The following is a 13,947-nucleotide window of genomic DNA, read 5'->3' as shown; positions in this document are numbered from 1 at the left end:
TGGACCTAGTTCCAGATCTTTTGATCCATCAGTCGGGTCAGTTTCATCGCTCCCTCCCCTCTCTGAACCTCACTGCTTGGTTCCTCCAGTTCCAACCTTAGCCAGGCTTCCTCAATTATCTCACTCTGTTAGAGATATTTTGATAGCTTCCCATAAATCTTCCACTCGGAAGATTTATTTGAGTAAGTGGAAACGCTTCACATATTGGGCTCAAGGAAAGGACATAGATCCTTTCACTGCTTCCATCCAATTAGTCCTTGATTTTCTAGCTGAACTCTTCCATGCAGGTTCATCTCCCTCTACACTTAAAGTTCAATTGGCAGCTATTTCTAATTTTCATGTGGGTATTTCTGAATCTGCCTTAATGTCCCACAAGCTTTGCAAAGCCTTTTTGAAAGGAGTTTTTCTTCTCAGACCTCCTATAAGAAATCCTCCTTCTCCTTGGGACCTAAATTTAGTTCTTGCTTCTTTGATTCTTCCCCCTTTCGAACCTGCAGTCTCCTGTTCTTTAAAATTATTATCATGGAAGACTCTTTTTCTGGTAGCTATTACATCAGCTAGAAGAGTTTCAGAGCTTCAAGCACTCAGCTGTCGTCCTCCTTATCTTTTGTTTCATAAGGACAGAGTATCCTTACGAACTAACCCGTCCTTTTTGCCTAAGGTGGTCTCGACGTCAAATCTAAATCAAAGCATTGATCTACCTGTCTTTTATCCAGAATACTCCAATAGGTCTGAACAAAAATTACACTGCCTGGATGTTCACCGTCAATTGAGGTACTACTTGGATAGAACAAAACAATTCAGAAAATCTGATCAGCTGTTTGTCTCCTATGCGGAAAGCAGAAAGGGACTTTCAGTTTCAAAGGTATCATTATCCAGATGGCTAACATCTTTGATTTCCCTTGTATATGAAATTAGACACCAAAAGCTGCCTAATAAACCTAAGGCCCATTCCACCAGAGCTTTGGCTACTTCTTTAGCCTTCCAAGACAAACTGCCTATTGGCACCATTTGTGCAGCGGCTACTTGGGCTACTCCTCACACTTTCATTTCTCATTATAAGTTGGATTTAGCTTCTAGGCATAGAGCTAACTTTGGTTCCACTGTTCTCAGGAGTCTGTTCCGTTAGGCCACCCGGGACAAGGTGCTAGGGACGCGGTCCCATTCAGCAAGAATGAAGGCGAGATAGACAACTTAACATATAGAAGTTATGTTCTTACCATAACGTTCCATGTTAGTTGTCTTCTTCGCCTTCTTCTTCGCCCCACCCTCCTTCCCCCTGGCCTGGACAGACCTAGAGGAGTTGTGATTGTGACCTCTCTTTCTACCACCTCTTTCTTAGACATATGCTGTTGTGCATATTTCCTGGTTCAGGATGTAGGTCACCCTTCTTTCTTCCTGTTGTTAGAGGTGGACTCTGTTTACAGTTATATTGTTACTGTTATAAGCTGGGGTTAGCTTACAAACGAGATCTGAGGTAACTCTCGCCTAGCATTGTGGGATATAAGGGGAGCCTTGAGCCGGTGGAACCAACTCTCGAGCTTTTAGAGTGGCAGTCGGGCCGAGGTCGGCTCCGAACCCATCCAGCAAGAAGAAGGCGAGAAGAAGACAACTAACATGGAACGTTATGGTAAGAACATAACTTCTATTTATGTTCAAGGATTCAATGGAACAAGTACAAATAGACTCACAGACGGGTTCTCAGTGGCAGTGGGCATGTATCAGACTTCAGCTCTGAGCTCTTATATATTCATACTAGTAATAGATTACATTAGCAAACTGGTTGGATGGGGTCAAATCAACAAAACTGCTATATACAGATGGCGTAGCACTGTAAGCAGATTGCACAGGAACTTCAGCAAATGATAAGAGACTGGAATACAAAACTGAAGGTACATGGAACTGAGAACAGACAAGACAGTGATCATGACAGGAAATGTGGGAAATCAGAAGAAGCCAAAAACTGAGATAGAAGGGAAATCGTGGAACAGTTAACAATGTTAAATATCTTGGTGGTGGTTGAGGAGAAAGGACTTCTGGATAAGGAAATCAGAGCTAGAATCACAAATACTGCATTCAACTGGTATAAAATATCAGAGATAGTGTTATAGAAGAAATAATAAAGTAAGGAGCTCAGAACAGTGGTGCAATCAGTGATTAACTCTGGCACAAAAAACAGGGCAATTAAGGCAGAGCAGCTGATGAAGCTTGAGATGATGGAGATGAAATGCAGAGACAGTAGGATGCACATTGTGGAACAGATGAAGAATTAAGGGCATCATAGCAGAATGCAAAATATCCCCAATTGCAAAGAAAGTTAGGAAGAACAGATCATGATAGTCTGGTCACATATGCAGAAAAGCAAATGATTTGGTAAAGAAGATTTGGCAGAGACAAGAAGAAAACAAAAGGAAATAAAGACGCCTATCCAAGAGATGAATGGATTGCATGATAAAGACCTGCAACAGTCAGACATGAAGAAGATAGGAGAGTGGCTACAAATCAAGACAGGTGGAGACAGTTCACATGACACCCCAACTCCATCTAGAAATGGAAACAATTAAGATTGATTATAATACTTGTATTTTTATGAGCAAAAATTGTTATTGGTTGATTGAATCACATGATGCATAACCATAAGCGTATATATAAAATGGTGTTTTAATTCGTATTCATTCTAAAAAAAAATCTTCTGACTTTGCAGAGAGGAACACACTCAATAAAATGTTCTTAGTATCTCTGTGAATGGTTCTTGATTTCCATTAAAGTGTGTTTTTTGGTTTGCAGTTTGTAAAAAAGAGAAGCCTCAAAACTTTGATTCACTGTCAACACACAAATAGAAACCTCAATGGGAATGATTTTTGATGGGAACAGTGATAGTGGAGTTACAAATCAGAGAATAGAAATCAACGAGTTTGGACTTGTCCTCTTTACATTCATCCAAGTATAGGATGAATCAGCTACAGTCACACTGCATCATTTACATTCATACCAACCATTAAAAGCCAAGTTTTTTTTTGCCCAGGAAAAAGTCCATACAGCAAGGTATCTGTGCCACCTCTTTTTCACTGAACATATTCACTCATTGGGGATTCACAGTGCATTTCTTTTTATTACTGTAGGCCAAGTTGAGGTAGGAAGTTCTGTGAGTTTTAACAACACTGGACGACAGAGAAAGGGATAATAAAAATGCCTTTAGCTAGTGCTAGCTAAAGTAGCATTCACAAAATTCAACATCATTTAAAAGGTTTTTGACACTGAAATAAAAAAAATCTCATTACAGTGTGTATACAGGAAAATAAGCAACAAAAATATTTGAGAGTTACTGGAAATAACTTGACATTATAACCAGATATTTTGAAAGTAAGCAGTAATTCTGAGCTTTTCCAGTATAAGCAAACGGAAAGATGATTTGTGAAGATAAAGTTGGACAATATAATATTATTTTCTAGGAACTCTGAGTCCTTTGCAGAAAAGAGAAGTCACTGCCAGAAAGAGGAAGTCATGGTAGTATGAGTCCCCCATCAGGCCATATTAAGGTAGAACTGATTAAAAAAAAATAACAATAACAATAACTACTGACCATCTCAGTGGCATTGAGGGATAAAGCCTTGATGACAACTGATATCACCCACAATCATTGTGGTATTGGCAGAGCCAGGTGATGAACAGCAAGATTGAGTGGCCAATACTGGCTTGCCCATCATGGGTAAGGGAGTGGTGCTTTGATTTGGTCAATTGCCACTGTGCAAATGGAGGCTTGCACAACACAGAAAAGGCAAGGGTCAGTAATGGAGACTTGACAGTTTTCAAGCTAGTAATGGCAGCCCTGATGATATGTGCCTAGAAATTTGTGGACACACATTAGAAAGGTGTAGAATGCCTTGTTGTAATGTGGTGATGAAGGTATTGATGTAGATCATTAGGAGTGGGGTTAAGTCCTCATTAGAATTACCCTCAATGTCAGGATTCTAGTGGTGGCACAAATAGCCTCCATAGCTGCCTGTTTGATGACCTCTCCACTCAGCTATTGCTTTTGTGCTGGGCATACCCAGTATGAGATGCAAATGGGCTCAAAATCATTTGAGGGAATTCAGTGGTCAGCAGACACATAAGAAAAAGTATATAGAAAAATAGTAATAGTTACAGATGTTACTACAAAGATCCTACTAACTCACAGAACATCAAGATAAGAAGAAATATACATTTTTTTCAGTTTCTGAGACTAGTGATCCTGTAATATAAATTCATAAATTTGTACTCAAGCACATGACATGTTCTTTCCAAGGAGCATGCATTCCCTATTGGAAAGTAAAAACTTGTGTTTCCTGATTTGTTTAAATGAATTTATGGTTTGTTTAAACATGAAAATAGATTAAACAATTAGATTCATTCTTGTAAGACTGTTTTATAATCTGATTCGGGTTCACTTAACTAAGTTAATGAATGTACAAAAATACAGTCAGTCATTTACTTGCAATAGCTTTTTACATACTGTATGTACTATCAGCAATTCAGAAAAAACAGTGATAATTTTCTTTTCACTTTATATTTTTGCTAGGTTTATTTTTATTTTTATTTATTGTCACTAAGCCCTAAAATGCATTCTTGTGTAAGTAAAAAATGAAAATTAAACAATTTTAACAAAGAACAGGTATAGCCAGAAGCCAGAATTTAAATGTACCCCTTCATCAGTTTGTAGATAGTAGATACATATCTATCTAGGCCTTCCAAATTAAATTATGTCAAACACAAGGTTTGTTTGGCTGAAATGAACATCCTCCAGAGCAAAGTTCTTCAGAAACTGAACTGGAGAGAAAACAGTCAGAAATGGGAGGCAAACGAGTCATTAGAAAAGTGCTATCCCTGAAAGGTCATGTGAAGAGGGGACACAAAGAGAATTTTTCTGCACTTCTACATTTCTTAATCTAGGATGTATAATAAAGGTATATTGATTATCAATCACAGACATATTCACTAAAGGCCAACTAATAGTGTTTAAAACTAATATTTGGAGCCAAAATAGCAATTTAGAAGACCATTACAGTAAGAAATCTGTTTTTTTTTTCTTTACACAATAATACTTCTTGCAATTTGTTATATTATTTAGGATGATGCAGGGAGCACAGTTCTTTGTATGGAGAGTGGATCAGTGCCCAAAGAAGAAGAAGAAGACAAATTTTATCTATATTTTCCTTAGGTATTTTCTTACTGGGTACAGTACTATTTGATGTAGTAGCTGCAATGAAGCTGTTTTTTTTTAAACAAGAAACATCTTCATTGAATCATCACTTATGACATAGGCAATCATGCATTTATATAAATGAAAACAAACTATATTGACATATTTTCAGTTGCAAATATACATAATTTATAATCTTCAATATAGTTGCTGACATTCAAACATTACATAGCTCATTCAATTCTTGTGTTCTATTAAACCTTATTCATTACCCAAAACATTATTCTGCATATATTGTTCCCATAATTCCCATTTTTTCGATGTAATTTGCTCCTTCCCTTTTCTAAAGATCCCACTATCAGTTCTTTTATCTCTTTATTATATTCACTATTTCCAGACTAGTTAGTTTAGAGTTTGACTTCCATTTTCTAGTAACTACTTTTTTGGCAGCTACCAGAATTAAACTGAGCAAGTCCTGCCTACATCTACGCAATTCTGATTCTGTATTACAGCTCAAAAATAATTTCCTTAGTTACACCAATTTGTTCACCCAATATTTCTGACAGAGTGTTCTGCAGGGATTTTTTAAAGTCTGCCAACTCATTACACTCCAAAAAAAAAAAAAAAAACATGCTCCCAATTACCTCTTTCTTTCCCATCACACCTCCAACATTTGCAATCTACCTTAGGAAAAATTCTTTGGAGTTTGCTTGGGGTATACAAATATCCATGCAAAGACTTTCAAGCAAAGATTCTAAATCTTCTAAGACTTTGTTGCATATTTGGGAGCCATAAAAATATCATCCCATTGTTTCTCTGTGAATTGCATATCCAATCTCTCTTCCCAATCCCTTCTAACCTCCTCTGATTGATTCCCATAGTTAGCACCCAATATTTTATATGCCGTACAAATTATGCCTTTGTTAACAGTAGATTCTGTTCTAGATTCTATTAAACTTTACCAGTGTTGGTCTTTCACTAAGGATCCCCTTATTCATTTCTCTTTGCCTATATTCTGATATCAATCCTTGATAGAGAAGGCAATATCCAGCCTGCAGTCCAAATTAATTCTTGGCCTCATCCCATTCTATAACCTTTCTCTGTCTAATTATTTGCTCCCAATACCTTGTCATCTTTGCCAGTTTTCTCCAGTATATTCCAACCCATCTTGCCTATTCTCTGTACCTTTAATTGCAGTCATCCCTATTGGTAGAATCTCCTTTCTCCATTCCCATGTTGGCCTAAACTATGCTTGACCTGTGTATAAAACCAAAGGGAAGAAAAACATTTTCCTGCTTGCATCTTGCTATCCATATTCATAAAACAGAGCTTTCAATTTTTGTTTAGTCTCTTCCCACATACTCTTAGCTACCATCACAGAATCCTTTTTAATCTATACTCTTTAAGTTCTTCATTTTATTGTGTCCCTATAAATATGGGTATTGTTGAATCAATTCATGTGTGGTTACATAGTTTACAGATATTGCCTTTGTTTTATCTTCATTAATTTTGTATTCTGAAAAGACTTGAAACTGTCTCAGAATGTTCCACAACACTGAAGTGTCCTTTTCTGTTTTTATCAGGTACAATATAATATCATCTGCAAATAAAAACAACTTTTCTTGATTACCATAGCAATTATATCCTTGAATTTCTGAGTCCCTTATTTTCTTTGCCAGTGGTTCTAAATATAATCCAAATAACAAAGGGGAAAGAGGACATCCCTGTCTTGTTCCTCTGCTCAAACAGAACTAATCAGAGAGGAACCCTCCTCCCCTTTAATTTTCACCTCCAATCCCTCATATATCCTCCTAATCAACCTTGTTGGTTTATCATGGAATGCAAATGCTTCCATTGCCCTACTCATAAAATCCCATCTTACTCTGGCAAGTGCTTTTCTGCATCAAGACCCACCAACAACAATTTGTTTTCATTCTGCTTACAAAGATCCTAAATCTTCTAAGACTTTGTTGCATATTTAGGAGCCATAAAAACATCATCCCATTGTTTTTCTGTGAATTGCTTATCCAATCTCTCTTCCCCTTCTAACCTCATCTGATTGATTCCCATAGTTAGCACCCAATATTTTATATGCCCTACTAATTATGCCTTTGTTAACAGTAGATTCTCTTCTAGATTCTACTAAAACTTTACCAGTGTTGGTCTTTCACTAAGGATCCCCTTATTCTTTAATCTTTGCCTATATTCTGATATTAATCCTTGATAGAGAAGGCAATATCCAGCCTGCAGTCCAATTGAATTCCTGGCCTCATCCCATTCTATTACCTTTCTCTCTCTCTCTCTAAATTATTTGCTCCCAATACCTTGTCATCTTTGCTAGTTTTCTCCAGTATATTCCAACCCATCTTGCCTATTCTCTGTATCTCAAATTGCAGTCATCCCTATTGGCAGAATCTCCTTTCTCCATTCCCAAGTTGGCCTAAACTATGCCTGACCTGTGTATCTAACTAAAGGGAAGAAAAACATTTTCCTGCTTGCATCTTGCTATCCATATTCATAAAACAGAGCTTTAAATTTTTGTTTAGTCTCTTCCCACATACTCTTAGCTACCATCACAGAATCCTTTTTAATCTGTGCTCTTAAGGTCTTCATTTTATTGTGTCCCTATAAATATGGGACTTGCTGAATCAATTCATGTGTGGTTACATAGTTTACAGCTATTGTCTTTGTTTTATCTTCATTAATTTTGTATTCTGAAACTACTTGAAACTGTCTCAGAATGTTCCACAACACTGAAATGTCCTTTTCTGGTTTTATCAGGTAGAAAATAATATCAACTGCAAATAAAAACAACTTTTCTTGATTACCATAGCAATTATATCCTTGAATTTCTGAGTCCCTTATTTTCTTTGCCAGTGGTTCTAAATATAATCCAAATAACAAAGGGAAAAGAGGACACCCCTGTCTTGTTCCTCTGTGCAAACAGAACTTATCAGAGAGGAACCCTCCCTGACTTTAATTTTCACCCCCAATCCCTCATATATCCTCCTAATCAACCTTATTGGTTTATCAGGGAATGCAAATGCTTCCATTGCCCTACTCATAAAATCCTATCTTACTCTGTCAAGTGCTTTTCTGCATCAAGACCCACCAACAACAATGTTTTTTTTTTCATTCTGCTTACCTGTGGATCATCATTGTTCTATTAATGTTGTCAAATGTCTGCTTCCCCTCCACAAAACCACACTGATCCATTTCTATCAATTCTCACATTACCTTTGCCATTATTTTAGCCATTAAAGACATAAAGACTTTATAATCATGGTTTAGATTCAAAACAGACTTATCAAGCTAGATCTGATTTTACCATCTATAGGTATTACAGCTACCACAGTGCCTTCTTCCAGGATGTTGGTGCTTCTCCATCTTTTAAAATACAGTTAAGCAAAACTTTTCAGATCTTTATCACTTTCTTACCTCATAGTTTCCAAACTTCCACAGGAATACCATCTATTCCTGGGGACTTTCCAATAGCTTGTTATACATAACCATTTTTATCTCATCTCCTACTATCCTAACGGTTAGTAATAGAGCCTCATCTACCTCTATCCTTGGTATATTTAATACTCCATAAACATTTCCATTTGTACTTTTTCTTAATTTTCTCATTACTCTGCTTTATACAGATTTTCATAACATTTCTGAAACATTTATAATACCTCTACAGGATTTCTGTATTTTCTTTGTTATAGGCTCCCTCAACTTGGAAATGACCCTTTTTACTTTCTGCTGTCTAAGCTGTTGTACTAAAAGTTTTTGTGCTCTGGAGCTATTATAAAAAAAACAGTTGCTAAACAACAATCTTTCTTAACTTATGCATATTATTGAGGTAGATCCTTGCTTTCTCTTCAGTACTCTGCAGTTGTGCTTCTTCCTGTTCTGGGAGATCTGCCCTATTCTGCAACACTTTAACCTTTGTGAGCCCCTCTAAATAATTTGTGTTACTTTTCAACCATTTCTTTCATTTTATTTCTGCCTGGTTTTTAAACTCCACTTTAATTTTATCTCACTTTCTAGCTATATTTTCTGAAGGAATTTCTAGCTTCCCTAATAACTCCCAAATAATTTCAACCACCAGTTCCTTAAATTCCTCTCAGCATAACAGATAGGTGGGGAAGTGCCAATGTCTCATTTTTATTTCATTACCCTGCATTTTATTTTAGTTATTATATGCACATGACCTGAAATAGTTATTGGATGGGTATCAAAATGTTAAATTAAATGCACATATTCCTGTGAAGTATAACTTCTGTCTACGCTATCCCAGTTTTTGTACCTTGGGGAATAACATGTAAATTCTCTCCAAGCTCCTACTATTGACTTCACATCTTCCATACCAAATATTTTCATAAGTTTCTTCAAAAATATACCCTCTTTTGTTATATTGTCCCTTCTAGGTCCCCTGATACATCTTCACTATTGCAAATCAAATTCTAGTCCCCACCTATAAAATATTCCCTGCAGAAAGCTAATTATTTCTCTCAAAATTTACTTAAGCTCCATAATAGCATCTGATAATGGAATATAAATACATGCCATTGAAATCCACCACCCTTGCCAGTAGCCCCTTACTACAACAAATCCACAATTTTTGTCTGTTTTCCACATCTATCACTATTAGATCCCCTATAGCAATTAGTATAAGTGCTTCCCTTTTCCTCTGTCACTGATATTCTGCTGAATATCCTTCCTGAAATCCTCTCTTTATCAAATTCATCTGCTCATTTCTTTCCAAACTTGTCTCCTGCAGCATTACTATTTACACTCTGCATTTCTTAATATAATTCAATACTCTTTCCTTTTTATCTATATCTGTGTGGCCATTCATTTTCCAGGATAATATGGACAACATAGCCATCATAATAAAGAAATATTGTTCCCACTTATCATACACAACAGTTTTTTAATATATAAATTTCCAGCTTTTATGTTACATGCATATACTAATGTTTGACAGGCTTATCTTTTGTACAGCTGTTTCTTCTCATCTCCATTTGAACCTATGCCATATTTTTAACACTTTTGTTTTAATGAAAACTATCAAACAAAAAACCTAAATACAAAACACTCCCATCCCCTGTTAACTTGGAACAAACAAACAAAACTATATCCATCTTCAGGACATGAAGTTTAATACTCCAGAAGGGAACAATTGCACCAGATTGACAGCTGCACCTACAGGCATTATCTAACCTAAGATTGAGGTTACCCATGCTAAAGTACAAGCTGCAGCCTTTGCTCCCACTTACACTGATTGCTGTCTGTTCTGTTCTTATCTCTCTTCCCCTCCCAGATATGAAAAACAAGGTGTATGCTTTTAGAAAACATTAACTTTTAGCCCAAAGAAAAAGTGCACTGGCTATCTTTAAATTAAAAAAAAAAACTAAATTGTACACTGTTCTATTAATTGCATTAAAGTATTAAGGCTGATAGGGAAGTTGTTACTTCTTATTCACTTCTCATAATTTCAAACAATTTTTTCACTGACCTGCTTGCCATTGTACCTTTAAATTTTGCATTTCCTTCAGTAAAAACTATTCAGAATACACACAATTACCTGATTGATCTTGCAGATACCTTGTCTCCTTGGAAATGTACTTAGCAATGAGTCTTTTTAATTTCATTCAGAAAAGAATGCACAGCTGCCCTCAGCTGCAGGCATCTCAGCTCCACTGAACATTTGCCAGTGGAAAGAAAACAATCTAATATCTTCGCAGTTTTAAGAAGCTTAGCATTTTCATGACTTTCATCATTTTGTCTTATTTTTAAAACCTACATGCTTACAAAAATACCTATTTATAGTTTAAGTCAAAAAGCAGTGATCTAGATAAGCACCCTTGTAATATAAATAAAGAAAACACCATATTCCTAGATAGAATATAATCAGTGCACTTTTACACCCCACCCACACCCCAGCAGCCCAAGATCACAGCGTATGAACATTAAACTTGCTTTTGTCCAGCCTTTTGTCACTTGTTATACTGTAAAACCTATATTTCTACCAACTAAAAAAGTACTTGTTTACTTTTAATATCTTTAACACATACAGCAGTCACTGAAAAGACTCCACCATATTTAAAATACCCCTAACTACACACTACACGAAACTGTTTTACTGTATACAACATGCATTTTATATTATGAAATGTTTTATACAAATTCTAATAAGAACAACAATTGTTTGACTTACAGTTACTTTTACTTATTTTACTGTCCTTCTAAACATTAATGATATAAAATGGGTATATGCTTTATAGTCCACCAACAAGTTTAACAAAGTCAACAAAAGTCCAATGCTTTTCAGCCACTTTTTCTTGTAAACCAATATTTCACAAATGTGATAACATGTTTTATAGTCTTCCATTTATTCACTAATTTCAGAGTTGCTGGTCTTCTTCCTGCTTATTTCTATCTCCCAACACCAGACTCTGGTTCAAGTTCACTGGCAATGTCTATGAACCTTGCCATCAGAAGAATGAGAAGCAGAGTCCCCTCCTTCTGATTGCTGACTCACTTTTTGTTTGATAAACATTTTTTCTTTCCTCATTAACCTGCTCTGTATCAAAAAATAACTTTGATTCTCTAGGAAAAAACACTTTGAAGGCAGCTGAATACAGCAGCTTGTATTGCACACCTGCCTCTCAACATTCCCTGATTGCTGGAATAAATTTGCTTGTCTTCTGTTTGGTGTACAGTGAATAATTATTTTCTACAAACACTCCGCTGTCTCCAATTTTTAATATTTTGCCCTTCTACCACAATTTTGTCAGGTTCACTCCTTCTGCTGGTATGATTGCATTTTTGCTAATATAGGTCTTGGCTGCTTTCTCATGGCCAGGTTTGGAGCATACACTCAATGTGCCCTTTCAACACCAGTCTAATTGCTCATTTGTGCTTTCATAAAATGAATACAGTCTATTCCTTCCAGTTTCTCTGGTACAGAAGAAAATCTCATGTTTTCTCTGTGCACTCTGTCTTCTAACTTTTTTTAAACAGTTCATCTTTAGAAACCTCATATTCAACCAGCTTTTTCTTCATTCCAGTCTCTTCTTTCTTTCTTTTGTTTTTGTTTTAGAGGGCATATTTGTTCATTTATTTTTAAAATTCTGTTTCAGTATATCCAATCTGGTTCATGTATCTGTGAAGTGGTTGACAGCATTCAGGAGAGGATGTCACACATTTCTAAAAGTGAGCCAAGAAGCATCTATTCTTGAGTAAATCCTGTACATCACTGTACAAAGTTGTAAACTTTGTTGTGTGTATACAGGTCATCATACATCTATTAAGCCAAATTAATCTTTAGTAATTATAATAGCTGCAGGCATTTTTTTCTAGTAACAACTCACTGAGAGTATCTGCCTAAACTAAGTTTAAGAGCACAATTATATATATATATATATATATATATATATATATATATATATATATATATATATATATATATATATTTTTTTTTTTTTTTTTTTTTTTTTAACATTTGTTTACCGGGAAAGTCTGAATTGGAACAAAGTCAATTTTCAGCAGAGGCCTGGTGAGAAATACTCCAGACACGTCTTTGTAGTTTTTTTATATAGTGCTATTCAAAAAAGATTTCATCATTGGTATGTATCCTGGGTAATCTTCACTAAGACTGTGAATGTGGATAATAGTCAATAGTTTCCCCAGATAGTTTAACTGATAAAAGCTGTTATATCCATCTGACATTTAATTTCCTTTTTTTTTAACTGCCTTATCTAATTAAAAGGGCCGCCCTCCTTTTCCATGTCACACAGCCATGAAAGGAAGTTGCAGATATGCTCAGTCCAACACCTATACATTTTAAATGTTCTACATGTTTGGTCTGTTGGTAGAGACATGTCTGTTTGTTTTTCTGCCTGCCCATCATTTGTTCACACGTGGCAGCATTTTAGTCTGTTCAATGGAGGAGAATATGCCTTAGATTTTCAAAGATTAGTTATACCTCTGACATAGGAAGTTACAAATTGTAATCTTTTTTACCATAGTCCTTTCATAGATACCTCTCTCTTGTATAACAACCACCAAGTGCTTGTAAATATATATATATTTCTTAGATATTAATCTATATATGTAGCAAAGGAAGCCAAAAAAGTGAATAGACAAGTAAACTAATATAACCATTTACAGTAAGATGAAACTTAATCTTTCAAGCTGGGAAACACAAAGTAAATTTGTTTGCAGTTGTGTCTGAGCCTACTCACCCATTCACTCACAAAATTGATCTAGGGAATGGACTATAACAAAAATCATGTGACTTTAAACTGAATAGATTCAAAAGGGAGTGACTATAGGCATAAGGCAAATGTTACAAGCTCACTTGATAGGCTACAAGAGACTACAAAGTGTATATTTTTTTGATTGGGGGGGGGGTGTTCCCCTCCCTGGCAGTAAAACAAGTCTGGCTTGTGGAGATACTAATTAATTATAAATGCTAAGCCAGTAATGTCTGAATCCTTTTCCTCTCTTTTTCATTTGCCCTGTCCTTTTCATTCTTTACTCATTTATTTCTACCTTTTTGTTCCTACCTCCTTTATCCCAAAAAAGAAAATGAGTACCAGATCAGCACTCTGTTTCTTATACATTATTCTGTTTAGCTCACTGTTCTGTTTCTGACCACTGGTTAATTACTTATCTGGTATATATCTTTCTTAGTTTTGCAGAATAAACAAAGCAGGTTTATACCGCAACTCAATACAATGCACATTGAAATGATGCATTTTGATGAA

This window comes from Protopterus annectens, chromosome 13.part0, assembly GCF_019279795.1.
Source record: "Protopterus annectens isolate FY-2018-M chromosome 13.part0, PAN1.0, whole genome shotgun sequence".
NCBI lineage: Eukaryota > Metazoa > Chordata > Ceratodontiformes > Protopteridae > Protopterus > Protopterus annectens.
The sequence above is the reverse complement of the archived record's forward strand: the minus strand, read 5'-3'. Positions refer to the sequence as shown.